The sequence below is a fragment of the Cavia porcellus genome, unplaced genomic scaffold, assembly GCF_034190915.1.
Source record: "Cavia porcellus strain 051 isolate PalLab524CR breed Dunkin Hartley unplaced genomic scaffold, mCavPor4.1 scaffold_17, whole genome shotgun sequence".
NCBI lineage: Eukaryota > Metazoa > Chordata > Mammalia > Rodentia > Caviidae > Cavia > Cavia porcellus.
This window is the reverse complement of record NW_026947500.1, coordinates 35,658,411-35,674,570: the sequence shown is the minus strand read 5'-3', so window position 1 is coordinate 35,674,570 and position 16,160 is coordinate 35,658,411.

Genomic DNA, 16,160 nt, shown 5'->3' with positions numbered 1-16,160 from the left:
CTCTGCTAATTAAGTAGAAATCAAAATCAAGTGAGAATTCAGAACTTCCTGTTTCTGTCCCTGTCCTGTGACATGTCACTGGGCAATACAGCCATCTCTTAGGAATAACCATTAAACTTAATGCTAAAGAATGACATAATATTAGTTTACAAATGTTTTAAAATATTTACCTGATAAGCCCAAAAGTTTCTAAGACAATCTTCATTTTAAGTATATTTTTTTCTTGTTGCCAATGAAAAGAACAAATCTGAATTTGCTGTGGAAGGAAAACACTAACAATCACAAAATTCTTATTTATGCTATAACCATTTCATGAGAAAAATTTGTACAGGGATAAAAAATGAGAGATAATAACTGAAAGCAACTAATTTGACCTTTAAGAGAGAGATTTCAATGTGAATTGAAATAATCTCATGAAACCTAACATGAAACATTTTTGGTTCTGAACTTGTGAAAAATAGTTATTTTGGAGACTTTTTAAAATGTTAGCATAATAGACTAATTTACTTTCTTTAGTCTATCCCTGATAATCAACTTTAATTTCCTCTATCTATTGCTGAAAATCATACATTTGGCCATCTAAAATAGTAACAAAACATGCAAGAGCAGGTAATCAGTATCAACTGATTAAAATGACAATGTTGACAAGAATCCTTGAATTTCTGCAGCAGGATAACAGGATTAGTGAGATAGGAATTAAGATTTCATTTGGCAACAAGGGGAGTAGCCCCAAACTAGAGTCACAAAATGCAAAATGGCATCTACTGAGTAAGGACACTGTAGGAGTCTTAGGAAACCATCTGCCAGGAGACCTTTGGTTATCTGGGACCTTCCCAGAGGAGGATAATGCAGAACACTGGCTTAAGGGCACATGGACTCTATAGGGACAATGCTGCATATATTAGATACTGCATATATTAGACCCCCAAAATTCAGTCTCTTATGTGGAAGAGATTATACTGCTTACCCAATGGCCCAAACACCTCACTAAATCCCTTGGGAACCTCTGGACCAAGAGCCCTCGTGGCTATCCCACTAAGATGCCCTTCTGCCAGCTTGAGGAAGCTCTCTTCCTCTGTTTTTAAATCTTGTCCTGTCTTGCCTTTCCATCTTTTAAAGACATTTACCTGCACCCTACCTCCTCTGTCCTTGGTTTCCTGCTTTGTCCCCTTGGGACGTTACTCACTTTGCGGTAATGCCAGTACAAGTTTAACTATCCTTTAATTCTTGTGCTGGCATATGTGCTTCTATGCTATGTTTTACGGATTTCAGAATAGAACAGAAAACTGAAGTCCTCATCTTTAGCCCCTTCTAGTAGTTTCTGCTATTGTACAACAGAATTATTTAATCTTCTGCTTAGAATGTTCTTATAAAAAGGGGAGCATTAAATTTCGGATTCTATCCATGAACCACATAAACTTCTTACTTATGATTTACACAAAAGAATAAACAAATGCAAACATTGTTTCCACTAGCCTATGAAAAAGCAGGTGTCGTGTAGTAACGTCGTTTCTTTCCTTGGTAGAAATATATGTTTCAAAACTTGGAAAAGGTGTGGAAATATATATTGCCAACACGACTATTGCTTACTGAATTTCAACTGCAAAATAAAAGTGACAAAGTCAGGGCTTTATAATATGAATATTCAAGTTGTTCTGAACTCCCCTTTCTTGCTTAGTTAAAACAGAAGTTGCTTGAAATGTATTTCTCTAGATTTATCAGATGAAACATTGAATGTAATCAGTTTCCTCATTACATTACTAAATATTCATCTTGAGTACGTTTTTCAAAACCAATTTGTATAATAACTAAGAGAACCAGCTTTCTACAACTTTCACCCAATATTTCCAGTTATCAAAATGTGTGTGATTTTTTTCTCCCACTAAGCAATCCTGTTACACCAATAGGTTTTCCCTAATTCAATTTAATTTTATCACAAACTTACATTAGTGTACACCTCATAGATTAAAGGCACAGTCCCACAAAATGTTTGCCCCTTAAGATACCAATCAGAAGCTGCAGGGCCTCAGGTTATCCATAACCTCTATCTGTTGCTATCCATGACTTCTATCTGAATGGAGAGTTCTCATAATCTTCTTAGGTTTTATTTACTAGAGCATCTCAAAGAACCCAGAAAACAGAATATTCCTTATAGCCAATTTATAACAGATTTTAAAGGAGTAAATGAACAGTCAGGAGAAGAAATACTCAGGAGAAGTTTTGGATGGATTAGTGTGCTACCTCTTGGTACATGACTGTGTTCATCAAAGTGAAAATTCTCTGACTGAAAACTTCAGAATCCAGGAATTTTTATGTGGGTTTCATCATTTAGTCTGGGTTGACTGTTGAGTCAATCTGCAACCTTTCTCCTTTTCCTAGAAAAGGCTTTTAATCACAGTTCAATTCTAGCCATAATAATTATATCTCCCATGCTGGAATAAAACAAAGCTCACCTTGCTGGAATGTAACAAAATATTTCTATCACCCCAGAAATTCCAAAAAAAGACCCATGAAGAACCAGGGTTAACAATCAAGTATTAGAACAAAAGACTCTCCTGGCACTCCTATTGTCTAGGAAATCATAAAGAATTTTAAGAACTCTGTACCAGAAAGTGAGGATAAAAACCAAAATATGTATTTATTTTCTATAAATTGCAATATTATCATTCTATAATTGAATGTCACATGGTTTCTAAAGAGAAGCCATCAATTTTGCCAAAAACCTTAAAGGGCAAAAGCCTTATCTAATAAATAAATATTTCTGTAATTTAAATACATATTTTCCTATTTATCAAAGCAGAACATTATGCTGTTAGAATACTAGCATCCTGAATTTGAAGAAGATTTGGTAAATTCCTCTTTTTTCAACTAATACATGGGTTGGTCTTCCAATTTCACTGCCTGTCAGCCAGTCTCAGAGGGACAGAGTCAAATATGCATGCTCAGAGAGAATTCATGTGCAATCTCTGATTTAACCCATAGAGAATAATTGCAGGTATATTCTGTAATTACTTGAACAATATCAGTGACTTTAGGAAAAAATAGAAATTAGGCATAATTCAGCCAAAATAAAATATAATGAAATAGATTAATTTAAAATACTGTTGCAAAATTCAGTTTGGGATTACCATGCCAGGCAGTATAAATCAGTTTTATTAATGTGTACAAATTGCATCCTGAGAAACATTTTTTCTACTGTATCCTGCTTTGTTGACAAGTACCTAAGGAACTTGTTTAGGCACTGCATTTTTCTCCTTTTTGTTTTATTCTCTTTCATTTGTTTTGTTTTTCTTTTTTCATTGATGTCATTGGTTTCCTGTTTTCAAGGTGATTTTTGCTCATACTGCCAGCTTCAAATAGTTAGGCTTCAAATAGACCTAAGAGATTTTTATAAAATCTTTGTTTTTGACAAAAATGCCATTAAAATGAAATTAGCATACATAGAAACTTAGCATGCAGCTGATACAGGCAAGACAGAGTGAAGAATCCCTGCCATGCTCAGAGAAGAGAACCGAGACCCCTGAGACAGTGTTCGCTGCCACAGCAGATGGCCCCGTTAAGCCAGATGCGGCCAATTAAGGTTGCATTTTCAGCATTCCATTAGCCCTGGAGGACAGAAAGAAGAAAGAAAGTAGGAAACCTCCTGTGTTCAGTGACTGGCCAGGTTGCAGAGCTATGCAGAGTATCAACCTGAAAATGACATGCTTTTCATTTGGACTGTGCCTTTTATTTAATGCATTGTGATCAGCATTCAGAGAGTCTCAGCTGCACTGGGTGTTATTTTTACGTTTCAAAGGAGCACAAATGAAGCCTGGTTCCCCGTGGCTGTGTTTTTATTTTGTTCACATTTACTCTCCAGGACCCTTGTCTTCTTAGCAGCCTTGATGCCAGGGACTTCTCTAAAGCAGCCCTGCAGGAAGAGGACTGAGCAAGTCTCCAAAGAGTTTTCAGCTTGCTCTTAGAGTTGGGTTATATTGATCTTGGGGAAAAAACACTGCTCCTAAAGATCAATAGCATTTCTAAGCTACCGAGATGGCTCTACCTGTTCCTTAAAAGCAGATATATTTGAAGAAAAGAAAAGAAAAAAAAATACTTAGAAATTGCTTTGCATTATCTTATATATGGTTATATACAAGATAATTTAATTATTATTGGAGAGGTATTATTTCATAGATATTGCTAATAAGTGAAGTTAAAGTCTTCTTCAGCTACATGTTTAGAGAAAACAAGTTGCTTTTTTAATCCCCAAAATATTTTCTGTGTCTAATTTTTTTTTGAGACAGGGTCTTGCTTGAGAGCCCAAATTATAACTTTTTAACAGTGACTCTCATATTTATTCCTCTCATTTAAGACATTAATCCCACTTTTTCTCCTCCATAAATATTAAGGATTCTGTGGGCCACATGTAATCAGTTACTGAATCTTAACATCAAAATGGGGTTTTAGAAAATATACCCACCATCTACACAAACTCATCCTATAATAGAAACTTTTGAATATTCTCCAAAGCAGAACTATATTCTAACATGCACTTTCATCATTTAATTGATCTCCTGTTCTTTAATTTGTTTAAAATTTTGCGTTAGTGCACACATGGAAGAAGAAATTGAGATAACCTGCAATGGGCTTGTTCAATCCCTTCAGTGCCAACTTGGTGATTCTTGAAGGGATGTTACTTTTAATTCTTATTTCTAATATTGAAAAATCAACTATTTTTTTCAGATTCTGCCTGTAGCAAAGAGAATATATATTGAATTCAGATATCATCCTAGGGTTTCCTGTTTGTGAATATTATATTCAGGTTTTTTCTAACAGTGTAAATATGAAACAAAATAGGAGACAGTACTTTCACTCCTATCGGTTGTTTTATTTAATTTTCACCACCAGGAATAATAGGTCTTCATTTCATCACATCCTCTGAATGCCATACAGTTTTCAGATGTGGGATGGGATAAGTGTCTTCTTTCCAAGTTACTGGAATCTTCAAAGAACTTCACTTTTTTCAACCAGGTATAGATCCTTCCTGCCACATCATCTGTACTCCCCAGCAGCAGCTGCTGAAAGAGATGTGAAAAGCTTTCTTTTGTCTACCTCTTTGCTGCCTTCCCCTCCTTTGCTAATTCTCCAAATCCACTCTGTGTCATGCCAAGGCATTGCCATCTGTCTTCTATTCAAAAGGCAACCATTTCCAACAAACATAAGCAGCTTTTACAACTCTGGAATAGAAACTTGTGGAAGTAAAACTGCAGTTAGAGTTAGGAGAAAAGCATCCGCAGCTTATATCTTGACATTCATTTTAGAATGACGATTGGGGTATTGCTTCCGCCTCACAACTACTTCTTAGTAAGCAGATGAAAACTATAGGATCGTCATCTCTTCACAAGAGTGAAATTAAAGTCTTACATTTGACCCTAATCACCATGTGTGTGACTCAAGCCAAACACCAAGGATACTCATAAAACAACAAACTTCTTCAAATTTCAAGATCCTAATTATTTCTTAGATGCCCAAACCAGAAAATTTTCAAAACAAGAATTAATTTCTTAAGGGAACTTACAACAATGAATTACAATACCCTACAAGTAATTCAGAATTCGTGTAAAGCTTACACAGTTTGAAAAGCAGATAATAACAGTCAACAAGGGGAAAGTGGCTGAATATAAAATACATAATCTCACTTTCATGCATCTATATTATTTGGAAAGTAGATGATAAAACATGTAGGATGGTTTCTTCATCAGGTGATTTTATACAGTATGATATAATGTAAATAGTAAGCAATGAATTAGATATAATTGATTTATCTGTAAAATGTTGTAATAATATGGTTGCTTTCTTTTATGATGAAGTTCCTTTAAGGGCCTAAGAGTACAGATATGAGCCTATCATGAAATTTTAAAAAAATCTATACTATAGAGCAGAGATGGTGAATCTTTTAGTGTTTCAGTGCTATAAACACTCTGCTGTGACGTGTGTGCCACAGATTTACCACCACTCTGTGACATATAATTAATATTTGCTATGATGAAATAAATGTTTCAAAATTAGCTTTGCAGAAAATAGTGCTGGAAGTTTTAAGTAGAGCTGACATATGAACATGTAAAAGAAATCGTAAGCACAATAAGTTGCATCAATATCAGTTCCAAGCTACAATGTGTTCTAGACATGTTTCTACCGCTGGAAACTGTGTAAATGTACATAAGATCTCCACAATATTTCTCATAACAGTAGGTGAAACTATGGTTATTCAAAATTTTAAAAATGGATATAAACAATTTATTCCTTTTCTTGCGGTAACGGATCTTCTTTGATGGGTTTTAAGAGACTGAAAAGATTAGATTGTTACTTTGGAAAAGATATTTATTTATTAGAATTGAGTAGAGAAGGAAGAAAGAATTATGGGGAAAATGCAAAAGGAAAACTGAAATTTTCAAGAAGTGTTTTTAAATATTTTAAGTTTGATGCTGCTTTGAAAAGAGAAACCATAATGAAAGTAGAAAGGAAAGTCTTGTTTTATGAACAAATATTGCGAAAAATGGATAATGAATTTACAGTAGCAAATTTGATTGTAAAGCTAAAAGAATAGTCAAGAGAGATACTCACATTTCTAACCTGAATGACGAGGTGACACTTGCACTCTTTTCTTAATGAAAGCCAACAGGTCAAAGAGAATGTAGAAGATTCTAGATTAGAAACTCCTGAGTTTAATTATTCAGGAGGAAAAAGGAGAAGCCAATAAGCAGTTAGCTATGATGATGAATCACAGTCCCTTTCATTTAGACAAAATAAGAAAGAAACATTTTCTAAAAGAAACACTGTAGTTTTACTGGTGAATAACTTTAATAATTCCAAAGAGTCCATAAAAGTGGATTATTCTAATCCTGAATCTGCATGTATGAAATAAATTGTTTTAGAACATAAAGTTTTAGGAATTGAATGTGATATTTTTAAAGTAAAAAGAGAGAATTATTTCCGTTAGTATGGTCTCATACTTCATGTTATATTTTCTGTCACATTTCTATTTGTGACATATTGCACTTTTCCCCTCAATTCAAAAAAATATAAGTACTGGCACAGAACCCATTGAATCAGGTTTGATTTTGAAATACTGGGATCATAAGGGTGTGCAATTTTTTAAATGCTATTAGTTGTGCTCTTTCACTTAACTCATATTTTTCTTCTTCATGAATTTTAGCTCATGGGACTGCCTCCCTATTGAAAGCATCTTCTGTATTATTTTTGTATTATTTTTTCTTTATATCCCTGCTTTATGTACATAACTTCATGGTTAGTCATCAAATGAATTAAAAAAATAATAACGGCTCCTTATAACCTCCAAACCACAGTGTTTTATTTTTTCTTGCCACCTTAATGGTAAATAATAAAAATCCCTTTATTAAACCTCACAAAGCTCCAGGTACAAAGAATAGATAAAGAATGTAGGAGCAATTTTCTAAAAGATTAAGTTCTTTCAGCCCTCAGAGCTGAATTGTTACCTCTGTTGCTTTTGCTCACCCACACACATAGCTGACCTACTAAGTAGCCCATTAGTTCGGTCATTTAGACCATGAAACTGATAACACTACCATGATACATTTAATGGTCCCCAAAGAGTTCTCTCAGGCTATTGTAACTGTATGCATTCTGAAGTGTAAAAGCATCTATCCTAAAACTTCACTTATTCAATCAAGAAATGTTTTGAACAGCCTAGGTATTGCTACATAGAAATAGAAATGTGTCTTGCCTATTAAGGAGGACAATTCTGACTGACTCTGTAACAATACCACTTCAGGCTAGAGGATCAAGTTTGGATGATATTTTAGTCAAACAAATGACTCAGGAAGACTATTTATTTATTTATTTATTTATTATTTTTGGTACCAGGGATCGGATTTATGATCTTGCGCTTACCAGGCAGGCACAATATGCCACTGAGCTAAATTCCCAGCAGGAAGACCCTTTAAAATGATTCAGTCTATTTCAGATCACATTTAAATTTAGAAAAATGATTGTATGGCTTTTGCCTTGTCATCATGTAGTACAGAACGTCTAAATGCACTTCTTTTTTGTGATCCAATAAGCAGTTTGGTAGTAATGTAGTAGAGTCAACTTTGTGGTTCGTCTTCCTGAATCCTAAGACAAAAAAAAGATGGTATAGAACCCTGTCTGAAAAGAGTTTACTTGATATATATATATATATATATATATATATATATATATTCCCTTATGGTGCCCTTCTGGAAGGGATGCTCCTCTAGTTGGGTCCCAAGTGACTGGCTAATGTTGAAAGAGAGCTGTGTGGGTGAAGCAGAAGCAAACATCTCTAAGAAGTGTCAGAGACAATAGGCTAAAAGGTAACTGCACTAGCAAAAGAAAGAGAGAAAACAAAAACACTAGGTATTAAGGCAGAAAAACCAACTGAGAGTGAAACTGGAATGATGAAGCAGAGGAAAGGCATGTTTGCAGAATGGTTGCTACTTGTTCTTTAAGAGAAGCTGCCTGATTAAGGAGGAGGGAATTCTGGCTAAATATACACATCACAGAGGGGAGGACCAAAGAGTTCACATTCAATTCAATTACAATTCTGTGTAACTCTCATCTCTTGAGCAAGAAGGCTGGAGACACAAAGGGCAATGATTTCTTTTGGAAGAGGAACCCAAGCTAGGTTAGAAGCTGTAGTTGGAATAGAAAAGTCACTGCACCAAAAATCACTACCTTCAATAGCCTGGTAAGCTGCTACCACACCCAGGAACCATGGGGATGTGACAGCAACAGTGGAAAGTGGTAGCATCTAACTCACATCTAATGGGACGTTGCCCATCTTGAAAAGTGTCCAGATCCATGTATGTGGAGGTGCTATTTATACAAATGACCAGTAAAAACATTGCAAAAATGTGACTCTTGTGCAGTGACAAAGAGGACCCAAGAAATTGAGATATTGTCACTTGTATGAACCATAGCAATGGACAAGGTGAAAAACTATCTCAGGAGAGAATCTATAAGATAAAAAGTACCCTGTTTTGTGAACAACATTTTTTTTTTTACAGTGATGTAAAAGTTTCTCCCTGGGTCCTTACAAATATGACACTCTATGGCATTGCAGGAAATATTTTTCCACAGTACTATTTCAATAAATGTTTTCTTAAAATACTCTTCATAATAAGGCAAATAATAAGCATTAGCATAATATAAAAAGGCCAAAAGAATATGGTTCGAATACAGTGTTTTAAAATGCAAACTTGATACATAGTAAAGCTTAGAGAATAAGGAAACATTTACAGATAATGATCACTTTCCATGATTACTACTCTGGCAATACTTCTGAAAAATCACCCTTATAGGAGGCAGAGAAAGATGGTGACTGTTTTCTTAGCCTAGAAAGCTAACCTGCCCAGTGGGAGACCCAGCAGAGTGCCTCTGAATTAGATGACAATGCAAGGACTGATAGGATTATTCAAGAAATTAAAACAGGAAAGGAAAGGAAAGGGAAAGCCTGTTCACTTTTTCATCTACAGTGGAAAGAAGCAAATTATAAATCCACTCCAGCTAAAAAAGCAGTTTGTCTCCTTTGATGTAGTGCTGTGCCAGATTTCTTGACTTATTTCTCACGGAAGCCTGAATTCCCATTAGTGAGTGGAAAATATTGTAGCTGACACGAGACAAATGTCTGAAGTGAATTTTCTCTGATGTGACTAACTTAATCTCTCACCATAATTATCCTTTAACCGAAAGATACCATCAGTTTTTAACATTTTCACCCCAGAACTTTTGTCAAACAAATTGGTTTAAATGTGAATTAAATATTGTTACTCTTACATTTCTGACTGAATATGTTAAGGCTCACACACGTAGTTCATAAGAGGTAGGACACTAGTTTATGAGTGCTACTTTTTATTCAAAAAATTGCCTTTCATAATATTTCTTGCAAATTGTTATTGTTTTACCTGGTTAATAGAAAGAGTATAGAATAATTTAGAGCATCCGGCTGAACTGGTTTGAATTCCATCCCTGTACCACATAGATTATGTGAAATTTAAAAGTCATTTATTCGCCCTGAAACTATTTGTTAATCTGCCAAATGAAATTATAAATTCCACTTTTCTCTTAATAAAGTCGTAAGACTTAAATTTATGTAAATCTCCTAACTTCTGTAGATAATATAGGTTTTTATCTTTCTACTATCTAGTTTGCTTAGCTCTATGAATTAACGTAAGTTCAAAGTGCAAAAAATTATGACACAACTAAAAATTTTTTTTTGCCTAAGAAACTAAAATGCAGATGACTGGCTTCTGAAGTCCAAGATTACATCATGCCTGTATTTGGAACTTTCTGAAATCAAAATGATTTAAATAAACATAGTTAATGTGAACTGTTTTTCATTATAAACTTCTCTTAAATGTGTAATGAATTGTCAAATACTGACATTTTAGAATTAAGCAAACCCTAAACTTAAAATGTGTAAGTGCTGTTGTATTACTCTATAATGGTTGATACATCATGTCAACCTGAGAAGGCCAGAAGTTTAACTAAGTCACTCATTAGGGAACCAGGGTCTTCACTTTGCAAATATCCACAACCTGTGCAAGTGGAAAGCAAGGAGATGGTGTGAGTGCTATGTCTGCTCTGGTGGTGGGTACCCTGCTTACAATACAAGGGAGGAAAACAGGCTGGCTCTCCCCTCTTTTAGTTCTTGTTGCTTTTGCTATCTACTGCTGCCTTGAACTGTTTGCCCTGCTTCCACTGCACCTTGTCTTTGAGTCGGCTGATTAAAGATTAAAACCTCCACAAACTATGAGCTAAATAAATTTCTACTTTTTAATTTGAAGCATTGGATATTTGCTTCAACAACAGAAAAGTAAATCACATATAACCTAATTTTATATATATATATATATATATATATATATATATATACTCTACCGTAAGTGTGCTATAATATAATCATAATTATATTGTGAGAAAAATTAAGATATTCCCATTTTTTATCTCATTTTCCTAACACGTCCATGTCTGACTATCTACAGAAGATTTCTGTACTTAAGTATTTATTCTTTCCTTTCATACATTGTTGGACAATCAATAATCTACTAAATTGAGACAAATCGTCTAGCTGACTTATTTTTATATTTGTATAGTATATGTCTTAATACAAATTAAAAATTCAAATGCTTGTGTGATAAACACAGCCAGATAAGAAAATAAAGGTTGACACCTATATCAAATTATCTCTAGTAGTCCCTAAGATGTGACTAGAAAACAACATTTACTGTAACATAAGACAATTTCATTTGCAAAGCATCAAAAATAATAAATTATTACATTTTAATTCTGTCTTAGTCCTCTGAATTGGTGAGCTTGAGAGACACTGTTGAGTAGCAGTTGATCTTTAAAATACTACTACGATACCACTAGTATCAGTTTTTCTCTACTTTGTGGGGATGTGGAAGAACACACTTCCTACATTCATTGAAGTAGGAACCATTATGTGATTGTCTTGCCAAATGGCTGTGAGTAAAGAGATATGAGCCCCATCTAGGCCAAATCATTTTGGGGAATTGTTTTTATTAGTAGATGCTTCGTTAGATTAGTAGATGCTTGCAGTACATGCAGTTTACAATCATCTTATAATCATCATACAACTTGTTTCTTTTTTTAAATTACTTTCCCTTTTTCTCCACTTCTCTCCCTTCTCCTTTAATCCTCTATTTCCCATTGTCATTCTTGTTGATATTATTGATTTTAGGCCACGTTCATGACATATAATGTTAACATTCACTGGAGCTGTTAGATTCCTGTGTGAAGTATATTTATATGCTATTTATTTCCCCTTCCATTCCCTCTCACTTCTTGGTCTCTTGGACACTTTCCCATTTGTAGGAAATCCATCCACTTTTCTCCTATCCATCCTATATTATTCTGGTGTACTTTGCCTTACTCAAGTGAGAGATATCATAAGCAACTCTGCTGTCTCTTGTGTAGGACTACCAGGGCAGTCCTCCTTAAAAAAGATCATTTCTTTGCCCTGTTTCCAGATATTGTGATCTACAGAGCTAGTTAGAATAATACTCTACCCACTCAATTGGCTTAAAGCAATGCAAATGAGTCCACTGGAGGTGCTGATGGGTGGCTTTTGAAGCAATGTGGCAGCTCAGTGCTGTCCTACCTCTGTGTCCCTACTGCTAAGTGTGAGTTGCAGAAAGATATCACATTTTTTATTGAGATTGAGCCTGGAAAGTGAGTCCATGATGTCCCAGGGCAATAAGGGAGACATCAAAGCTGGGACAACCGAACAGGACCACAAGATATTTCCTCAAATTTTGTTATACAGACTCCTCAAACTTAGAGGCTATCTGTTACTGGAATCTGGTTCTCTTTCTGTGTACCTCTCTCTGCATGTTTCAGAGATGCTATTGTGACTTCTACCTATCGCGGCTTGCAGTACTCACACCAAGCCACTCCTCTCTTCACAAATTAATAACCTGGCATCTGCCCTGGGTCAGGCCCTTTGTTTCAGTTAGCCAATACTCCCACTGGATCTAGAACCCCCTGGGCTCCCCACAGCTACAGATATGTTTGTCTCTCTATTCTCCCATGGATTGCACTGAAAATAGTAGATTGTAATTTATTCAATAAAACTCTGATAACTTTTCCCTGGGATTATAAATACAAAACTCCTCCAGATCGTAATAACAAAGCCCAGAGCAAGATCTCTACAGTCTCTCTCTTTTTTTCTTTAAGCATAATTATGAAAGTCCTCATGTTGTTATGCTAAACCTTAATTGGTGAGGCACTCCACAGTAGACAGCCATCCCAGAGAGCAGCACAGATTCTGATGAGAATTTTTATGACAGAACAGAGAAATGCTTTAACTTCTTGTTACTATGGCCTAACTAACCCGACCCAGATTAACAAGCTAGATGATAAGTGGATGCAGAGCAATGCTGATGCTGCCATGAGCTTTACCACAGCAATAGTCTCATATATTTGGTTATCCTATAGAGTTCTCAAAATGTTTTTCTTATATCAGAAACCATGTAGATTAGCATGTAATCAGATCATTTTCTGATCGGAGTATGAGAAATAATGCAGTTCCAGCACCGTGTTAGAAATTCAGAGCACAAATGAGCACATTAGAACTTCAGATTTTTGCTGAAAGGTTTCACCTACTGGACAGTTGAGGAAACCTCCTCTGAGGATATGTTACAGAACGGAGCTCTGAAGACGAGTCACACACATTTAACATATCCTTTTCAGTCTCTACACATTTCCTTATATAATCTTCACAGTAGGAGGAAATTATTTAACCTAGATTGCAATTTTGTATGCGTTAATATTTTTCATCCTGTCTCCTCTTCCTTGGTAGGCAAATTTTTCTCCTTGCAGAGAGCACAAATGTTCTGCATTAGAGGATTACGATTTTTTTCTCTGGTCAAAAACACTTTATTGATTGCAATTATCCATTCACACATTCACAAAGCAATGTATATATAAAAGAATCACTGTAAGAAAGATCGAAGAATACTGTTAAATCATGGCACAAATCCACAGCTTGTATGATTTAAAGCTTGTATATTTTTGAAGTGTTAAGCCCTGCTAGGTGGTACCAGGGAGAGGAAAGCTAACTGTTCTATTCTGTGTATTTGATGTCATCTGTTTTTATTGGATGAGGGTGAGGCCCATTTGGCCAAAAGTCCTCACATATTATCTGCCCTAATCATTTTCCTGGTCCAGGACACACAGTTTCTCCCAGTCCCTCCACCAGGAGGAGAGGTATATTTTGGCTCATAGACAAGAGTTTTCAGTGCTTAGTTGCCTGGTTCCAAGATGAGAAGTTACAGTGACAAAGAGTAGATCAAAGAAGGCTGTTTATGCCGTGAATGTCAGGAAACAAAGAGTGAAGTTGAGAACCAGGAAGGGAGACATAACTTGTCCAGTCACACCCCCAGGGGCATGACTTCCAAACAGACCCCACGGTCTAAAAGCAAGTCAGCCATGGTTCCTTATAATCCAGTCACCTTCCAACCATGAGTGGCTCTGGGAGCAATTTTAGATCTCAACCATAATAGCATCTGTCATCTTCCTCTCAAAAATAAGATTTGGTTCACTTTTTAAAAATTTCTTTCAGAATCTTTTTTTATTAAAAAAAAAAGATTTAGATAGAAGAGGACATAACAACACAGGTCAGAACAGAACAATCTAAGCAACATAGTGTTTCACCACAAGACAATCCGACATAACAGTAGCTACCATAATGTCTCTTTCCTTGAAATATTTGAGTATACCTTTATATACTATATTATCAAACATAACGTAAAACTATTCAAGAGAATGAAAGTATTACAGGGTACTCAGAATCAACTAACAGAAAATGAACAATGGTTACTATATTATCTCCTTGTCTATAAAAAGTTTTGTTTTATACTATCACATATTATAAAATCCAATAAGATACAACATGATAAAACCGATGGAGACAGAAGAACAAAAGCTTGGTGGGACTTCAAAACGAAATGATATTTAAATCATTACTAGCTATTAGAGTGTCTTGTTTTTTTCAAAATAGCTGTTCATACCATCACAGACAATAACTTCAAACAACCCAGAATAAAAACGTTCCAATTAATGCATGAAAACATTATAAGGCTTCAAAGCAATATAATGGGGAATCATGATTACCACATACTTTTATGTATCCTTACCATTTCTTACACTAGGGAAACTATTTGGTATTTATACATGTGAGTTTAATTTATTTTGATTATGGGTATGGTCTCAAGCTGTGTCGATTTATTTATAAATATCTCATTGTGATCATTCTTTATAGCTGAGTAGTACTCCATGGTATAAATATATCACAGGTTTTTGTGTTTTTGTTGTTGTTGTTGTTGTTTTGTTTTGTTTTTTTATCCATTCCTCAGTTGATGGACTCTTAGGTTGTTTCCATGATCTGGCTATTACAAATTGTACTGCTATAAACATAGGTGCACATATATCACTGTGGTATGATGTTTTCAGTTTTCCAGGGACTATGCCTAAAAGTGGAATAGCTGGAACAAATGGGACTTCCTAACCCAGCTTTCTGAGAAATCTCCAGATGGACCTCCACAATGGTTGCACAAGTCTACGCTTCCACCAACAGTGCAAGAGAGTTTTTCTTTTTTTTTTTTTTTTTCCCAACACCCTCTCCAGCATTTGTTGTTGGTAGTTTTCTTGATCCTGGCCATTCTTTCAGAAGTGAGATGGAATCTCAGTATGGTTTAAATTTGCATTTCTCTAATGACTAATAATGATCAACAGTTTTTCATTTTTTATTTGCCTTTTGTATTTCTTCAACTGAGAATTGTGTATTCATCTCAGATGCCCATTTTTGGATTGGATCTTTGAATTTTGGGGGTCTGATTTTTTAAAATTCTTTATATGTTTTGGACAGAAGTCTTTTGTCTGAGGGACACTTCACTAAGATTTTTCCCAGTTTTTGGCTTTTCTTATCACTATGCTGGAGATATCTTTTGACATGCAGAAACTTTTTAATAAGACATGATCCCAGTCATTGATTCTGGGAACTATTTCCTGTGTGATTTGATTTCTATTCATGAATTCTCTACCTACCACTAGGTCTTCAAGGTTTTTACCCCATATGTTTTCCAATAGATTTAGTGTTTCTGTTTTAATATTTAGAATTTGATCCATTTAGATTTTAATTTATACATGGTGATAGGCATGGATCTAGTTTTAGTTGTCAGCATATTGAGAGCCAGTTTTTCCAACACCATTTATTAAAGAGACTGTCATTCTTCCAGTGAACATGTTTGGCCCCTTTATCAAAGAAAGGTGGTTGAGTGTGTTTGTAGTTGTGATTTTATCTTCTAATCTATTCCATTGATCTTCTGTTCTGTTTTTACTCCAGTACCATGTTGATTTTACCACAGTTGCTTTGTAGTATAACTTCAAGTCAGAGAACTGTGATGCCTCCTGCCTTGTGTTTGCCGCTTAGAACTGTCTTTGCTATTCTAGGTCTCTTCTGGTTTCAGATGAATTTTAGGAAACATTTCTCTGGGTCTATGAGGTATGTTGATGGTATTTTTATTGGGATTGCACTGAATATGTATAAAAGTCTTGGTCATTTTCACAATATTTTTCCTATCCATGAGCAAGAGATG